General features: G+C 37.2%; 1 pseudogene; it reads right to left on the bottom strand.

Moving 5' to 3' along the window:
• Positions 1-548: 548 nt before the first annotated feature.
• On the bottom strand, positions 549-6,469 carry LOC119506073 (annotated as a pseudogene).
• Positions 6,470-6,812: the final 343 nt, after the last annotated feature.

The following is a 6,812-nucleotide window of genomic DNA, read 5'->3' as shown; positions in this document are numbered from 1 at the left end:
CTTGTTATTTTTGTGTGTGTGCTAATGAAGGTGTCAGGGATTGATTTAGGTGATGAATGTACAACTATGTAATGGTACTGTAAACAATCGAAAGTACAATTTGTTTTGTATGACTGCGTGGTATGTGAATATATCTCAATAAAATGATGATCAAAAAAAAAAAAAAAAAAAAAAAAAAAAAGCAAACAAAACAAAACAAACCTGTAGCAGATTCTGCTGAAATATTAAAAAAAATAAATGAGCTTAATCTTTACAAAAGTTGCTTTAGCTAACAAAACAAAACAACAAAAAACTGTAATATCAAAATTATCTTAATTTTACAAAGAAGAGTGGTCTTTTGACTTTATGCCACCATTTCTGTGGAACCTCATTTTTTTCGTGGTTTGGCCATAAATCAAATTTCAGTGTCTCTATTTCCAGGCAATACCTCTTGCAGAAGAGGCCAAGTACTAACACTGCCTGACAATGTTAGGCGGTTGGCATTAGTAACTGCCTAAGCAAGTAAGAAAGTGTTGTGCAATAGCGTGTAAAGAATGTAGAGTTTCAGGTTAATCTACGGAATGCAATCTGGACCTTGCGCTTGACTTTGAGTGAGATCTAAAATGGGATCTTGACTTAGCTCTTGCTGGTGGAAGTGTCCCTTTGAGACACAGCCTTTGAATCCTTGAGAGTGAAAGAGGTAGTTGTGAATGAGAATGAGAATGGCTCTTTGCTCTGGATTATATCACCTTTTCCTTTTCCTTGGGGGGAAAAAGTTTGAGATCAATACCAGCCTCGAGATTTCTTCTACTTATCTTTGGAGCGGGAGCCCTGATCAGATTTAGGCTTAAATTTGCTCTTTCATTTAGAGTTTCTGCCTTTTGATCAAGAATACTACAGATCTTTGCTCTGTGTCCTAGATGGGGAGCGATTTCCTGAGCTCCTTTGAGCTCTACCGCGACTGTTCTGTGACTTGGTGACCTTCCTCTGGACATCAACCTTGATGTGTCACACACTAGGACCGCCTGTGGCTCCTCCACAGTTTATTTTCAAAGAGCCTAGTATTTCTGTCATTTATTTCTGTACCATCGAGTATAATCAAAGCATACTTCGTGTCAGAGTAGGAGCGAAACTCAACCATGCCTTCGTTTGTGAGTTCTTTGTGCGCAACTGCCTAGGTCAATTCACCTGCTTACCTCATGAAATTCTTTAATCCTTGTCAACTGCAAAGACTAGAAAGATTTTCTACAATAAGCCTGTATTCTGCATGAAGGGTTCTCCGACAGCTATGTCCACCTCCACCACTGTGGGTCAATAGTAGCCTCTGTCGCGATGCGGGACCCAGGCGCTGCGCTCTTTGTGGTTCAGCTCCTACAACCGTTTTGTTGGAGTAGCGGGAGTCCTCCAACTCTGAGAAGCCATATCTGTTTTTGAGGTCTAAGTAGGTGGAGGAGCTGTCGCAGCCGCCGAAAAGGCGCTGGCTGTGCTTTCGGCGGCTGTTAGCTAAGGCGTTCTCTGTAGATGCGCACCACGCTCTGGGGCCGCCAGGGCTGCGTGTAGCAGCAGAGCAGGTGCGGCAAGGCCAGAGCCGGAACGGGTGCCTTACACCGCAGCGGCCGGAAGCTGCAACTCTTTATAGGAGAGAAAAATGCCTTAAAAAAAAAAATCCCCTCTTTATACCAACCCAGGAGTTAACAAATATCCCTACGTGTTCATAGCACAAAGTGCTGTTGACCCCATGGGAAAAGAGGACATGGTTGTGCTGCAGTTTATAGTCCTATTAGAGAAATAAATTCTAATCAGCCAAGAAATAACCAGTATTTAAGCTGCATATTAGAAGTAAGTAAAATGAATAATATAAGAATTCAAAAGGAGAAATAACTTCTGATCCAACTGAAGCATAAATTGGAGAGAGAACTTTGTAAAGGAGCTTGGATAGATTTTTTTAAAAAATTATTATTGGTTAGGAGTTAGGATTAGCTGCAAGTAACAAAAAACCTAAATAAATAACTTGCAAAAGATAGGGGTTATTTATTTTCCTCACTTATGGAACAGAGTGATGATTGGTAAACCAGGGCAGGTACAATGTCTGAAGAATTTCAGGGCCAAGGTTGCTGTGATGCTCTTGACCTTCCCTTAATGCTTAGTTGCAATATGTTTACTGCAGCTCCAGCAATCTCTTCTATAGTGAAAGGTCACTGGACATTTGGTCATTCTCATGAGGCCAGTATTCATTCATTCATTCATTCATTCTCTCTCTCTTTCCCCCTCACTCCCTCCCTCTCTCTCTCTTTCCCTTCCTCCACCCCTCCCCCCCTTTATGGATGTAAGAAAATAGTCATGGAGCAGTTAAATACTTTTCCCAAGAAAATACAGATCGCAGCAGCAGTCTTGGGAATTGGCCTCATGCGGTTTGCCTCCAGAAACCATGCTGTTAACTATCGCACCATATTGTCCTCCTGTGTATTAGTCTTGGCAAAGATGACGAGAGCCTAAGGTGGCAGTGAATATAAAAGTGTGGATTAGGTGGAAGCTTCATCTTTAATAGGAACGTGGCCTAGAGGAGAAGTTTATGGTGTTTGTCATTAAAGAAAAAAAAATCTCAAGGGGTTAAAGAAAGATCCAACCAGGAAGTAATTGGATTAAGATGTTCATTTACTTCAAAGCAAGAGAGGAAAAAGGTACAGAGGTGAAAAATCTATCCAAGGTCTTAAAACTTTAAACAAAGCACCTTTGCCATCTGATTTAAATCTCCTGTGCAAGTTTCTTCTATCAACTTAGCTTGCAATTTTTTATCACCAACGGTTTTTACTTTGCTTTAAAAAAAAAAACAAAACAAAAAACAAAACAAAACAAAAAAACAGAAAACTGTTGTTTTTTTTTCTCCCAATTAATTCTTGGTCTCAAGAAAGCCTCTCTTTCTCATTCCTTATTTCCTTCTTTTCCCTATCACTCTTCAACCTAGAGACCTCCCCAGGCTCAGGGAATCTCTCTTCGAACTACTGCAGAATTTGAAGGTTTTAATTTTGGGCTTTACAGCATGAGTGGCAATTTGTCTTCCCCCTAATTGCCAGTATCTCTTTCTTTTTTTTGCATCCCTTTATACATCGCCTTTACCTGATATTACATACTGCCTTACCTCCGGCATATAGGCATCTTTATTTTGGATAGGAGTGAGAAAGAATTAGACTTATCTGGCCCATGAGCCTTGGGTTTTTATGTCCTTAGTATCTATAGGAATATGGGAATAATCAAGTGCAAATCTTTCTAACTTTCAAAAAATATCAAATACAGTCAAGATATATCTATCAGATAATTTCTGTTAGGGCTGGTAGAACTTCTGCTAATAGGCCAAATATCAATTCCTTGATTAACATGTCCCTGATGTAGCACCTAAACTCCTTCATGGTCTTGAAACTGCTTCCCTCTCCAGATTCATTTTTGAATATGCTATTTCTTTTTCTCACCTCTCCACCCACCATATACATGCACTATGAGCTACTATACCAAAATCTAGTTTTAGTTTCTTGAAGGAATTTAACCTTTTTACTCTGTGACCTTGCTTGTCCCTCCAGTCAGGAACACCTTTCTCCGCTTTATTTTCTTTCCATCCTTCCAGTGATCTGTCACCTTGGGGCCCTTACTTGTCATAGCTACTCTTGGTTAGTTGCTTCTTATCTGAAGCCTCTTGGTACCCAGTAAATTACTGACATGATACCGTATTGACAGTGATGATAAATTGGTTTCCCCAGTAGACCGTGCACTTTTGGAGGAAGGAATCATGTCATTTGATCTTTGTATCCCCAGTAAAACATAATGCAAGACACATGAATGGGCTATAAATATATTAACAAGAAATTAAATGCCATGAATCTGTTAGCTTCTTGCAAGGATAGTCCAAGGGGTTAACTTCAAATATTATTCATGGAAAAAGTTCATAAGTCAAAGCATAATTCTAACCCAAGGGAAAATCCAGAAGGCCAATCAGGGAAAAATGAGAATACACTTATTTTGGAATGACCCATATTTAAATTATTTTCAAACTTGACCTTGATGATTTCATTGCCCTTATACTCATTTCAATTCCAAAAATTATTATGCTTGCACTCAGATCTATCGCCACATCAAATTCCTATTTTGATATAAGAGAATAGAAAGAAAATGTATTTAAAAAAATAAAAAACAGAAAGAAAATTCAGTCCTTGCACTCTATTTATGGCTTTTTGCTGCAAATGCAAAGCAACTGAAAAACTGTCTTTCTGATAGTAATTCAGTAGTACACCTGAAGGAAAACTCATTTTGAGGTTATTTTCAGAATTCAAATTTTACATTTTGCGAGACTTACTACAAAAAAAAAGAATAGTTCTGCCAACTAAAAAAGGACAATGTGGATTTTCTGCTCCCTTTATTTCCTATTTTATAGACTTCTACTTATTGCTCCACTTAAGTTGTTAAAATAGAGGGCCCGGTCAAAGAATTCTGCCATCCAAAATAATTCACAATTTCTATAGCTAGTATACTTTCTGACCTCAGCAGGAAGCAAATATCTGTAGCTGAGCCATTAAGGGAGATGAAAAATTGTTTAATAGATTTTAATAGATTGTTGGCTGGCAATCTCACATAGATGCTTTCTAAAATGGAGCATTGGTACACTTGGAGAATAGTAGCTCTAGGTCATGACAAATTAAAATTGGTGCTGAATTCCTTTGATTAGTCGTCTTTTGACGTATTTGGAGAGGTTACTACAGCAACAGATTATGTCACCAGAAGTTTGGAAGAACATTTGAAGATTTCAGAGGAAATGAGTAATCCTTACCTGAAGAAGTAAAGCAGGTAGCCGACGCCTCTTACCAGAAAGTGACAGTGTTAACTGCATGGCTCATTATTTCTGTCTTTTATAAAGAAAACCTATATGGTTATGCCTTTTACTATTAACGAACACTCTTAAGACATCCCTTAAGAACACAGCACTTTAGGCATTCCTATGAACCATTTTTTTATACCTTTTTTTTTATTGTGAAATGTAACATATACATAACAGTGAAAACTCTCAAAGTATGATTTAACAAGTAGTTAGAGAGCAAATTTCAAAGAATTATGGGTTACAATTCCACCTTTTCAGTTATTTCCTTCTGGCTATTCTAATACCCTAGCATCTAAAAAAATTCATATAAAGTTTCAGAATTTGTAATCCCCTATGATCCATTTTAAAGCACACATTTAGCTCAAATCTGAATATTCTCATATTTAAAAACAATTGGCAACACTATCCCTTTTTGGTCTCCAGTGGTTTTCCTCTTAAAAACTAGTTTGATTGCCAATACATTTGCTAAGATTTTAATGTGTTTGATGGTATTTTAAAAGGTGAAAATAATCATGTAAACAATCATTAGTTGGAAAGATAAGATGAATTAGGTTAATTTTTACAAAAATGTAATCAGTGTTTTTCACTAAAATGTGTATAAGATAACTAAAAAGTAGTATTTAAAATGCTATCATTTATAAAAAATGATATCATGAAGTATTAATAATATGAAAAACTGGGGGGGGGATATATGGGAGCTCTAATTTCTGCATGACATTTTTGCGAAAACCTACAACTTCTCTTAAAAAAATGGCAAGAAAAAAATGCTATCATGACCCTCTTGAAAAACAGAGTTACTTAAGGTGATACAGACATATACATACACACTTCTATGCTTACAGATTTAAAAGAGAATATTTGCTTTAAAAATTGCCTTTATATGTGTGATTACATTTTCTTAAACTCATAGGTCCAAATTATCAATGGATTTTTTTTTTTTTTTTACTTCTCACTTTGTATACAATTCTACTTTAGTTTACTTATTTTTTGAATTCTACCACTTATAGGTAGATAGAAAACAGAAATTCAGCTTGTTTGAAAAAAAATTGAATGGACAGGGCAAGGGTATTTCTGGAGACCACAAAGCAGTTGTTTCATAGCAACTAAATGAGAATTTTAGCAACTCTGGTCACTGATCACATATTTTATCATGTGCATAATATTTAGGTAATGAAGTCCCAACTTGCCCTAGTTTCCTGGGTCATGGTGATTTGTTATGTCTAGAGCTACTCAGAGCACTCTGCATTATATCAGTTTCGCCCCATGGAAAAGTGAGAACACCTGTTGAAAAATATCCTTCTGGATCTTGATTTAGGCCAACCAGTAAAGACACAGAGGAGAAAAATATTCCTCGGGGTTTTCACTTTGTTTCTGAAAATTGTTAGGCTCGAGGTCGTATATGAATAATACTTATCGGTTTCTATCCTGCAGGAAAGCCATCTGTCTCCAAACTCTTTTACCGGTCCCCCACTCCTGAGGTTGGGTTAGGGTTCTGCATACTTTCATGGTACCCTATGAGGCCTGATGTGGTTATTTTACTCTGTGTTGTAATTATCTGATAATCTGACTGGCATGTGCCTGACACATTGGACAATTCAATGATTGATTTCTTGACTTACCTGTCATGTCGTCAGCTCCAAGAGGTACATTTTTACATCACATATGTCTTGAAAATCCATAATTCCTACAGTTACTGTTGAATGGGAGAACATGATCAGAATTGAGACCAAAAAAGCTGTGTATGCAGAACAGCATTGTGTCTTCGATTTTAGTGGAGGATTCATTCATCATTCAAGACTAACCACAATTCTCTAGGTTTTTACAAAGCTGTCACCAATTATTTTATGGTCTTGCTATTCAAAGTGGCCCATGAACCAGCACATCATCACCTATACATTCTTGAAATAAATGCAGAATCTCAGACCCTACTCCAGACCTCCTGAATCAGAATCTGCATTTTAAGAACATC

Source organism: Choloepus didactylus, chromosome 11, assembly GCF_015220235.1.
Source record: "Choloepus didactylus isolate mChoDid1 chromosome 11, mChoDid1.pri, whole genome shotgun sequence".
Classification (NCBI taxonomy): Eukaryota; Metazoa; Chordata; class Mammalia; order Pilosa; family Megalonychidae; genus Choloepus; species Choloepus didactylus.
Note: the sequence above shows the minus strand (reverse complement) of the source record. Positions and strands in the feature narration are given on the sequence as shown.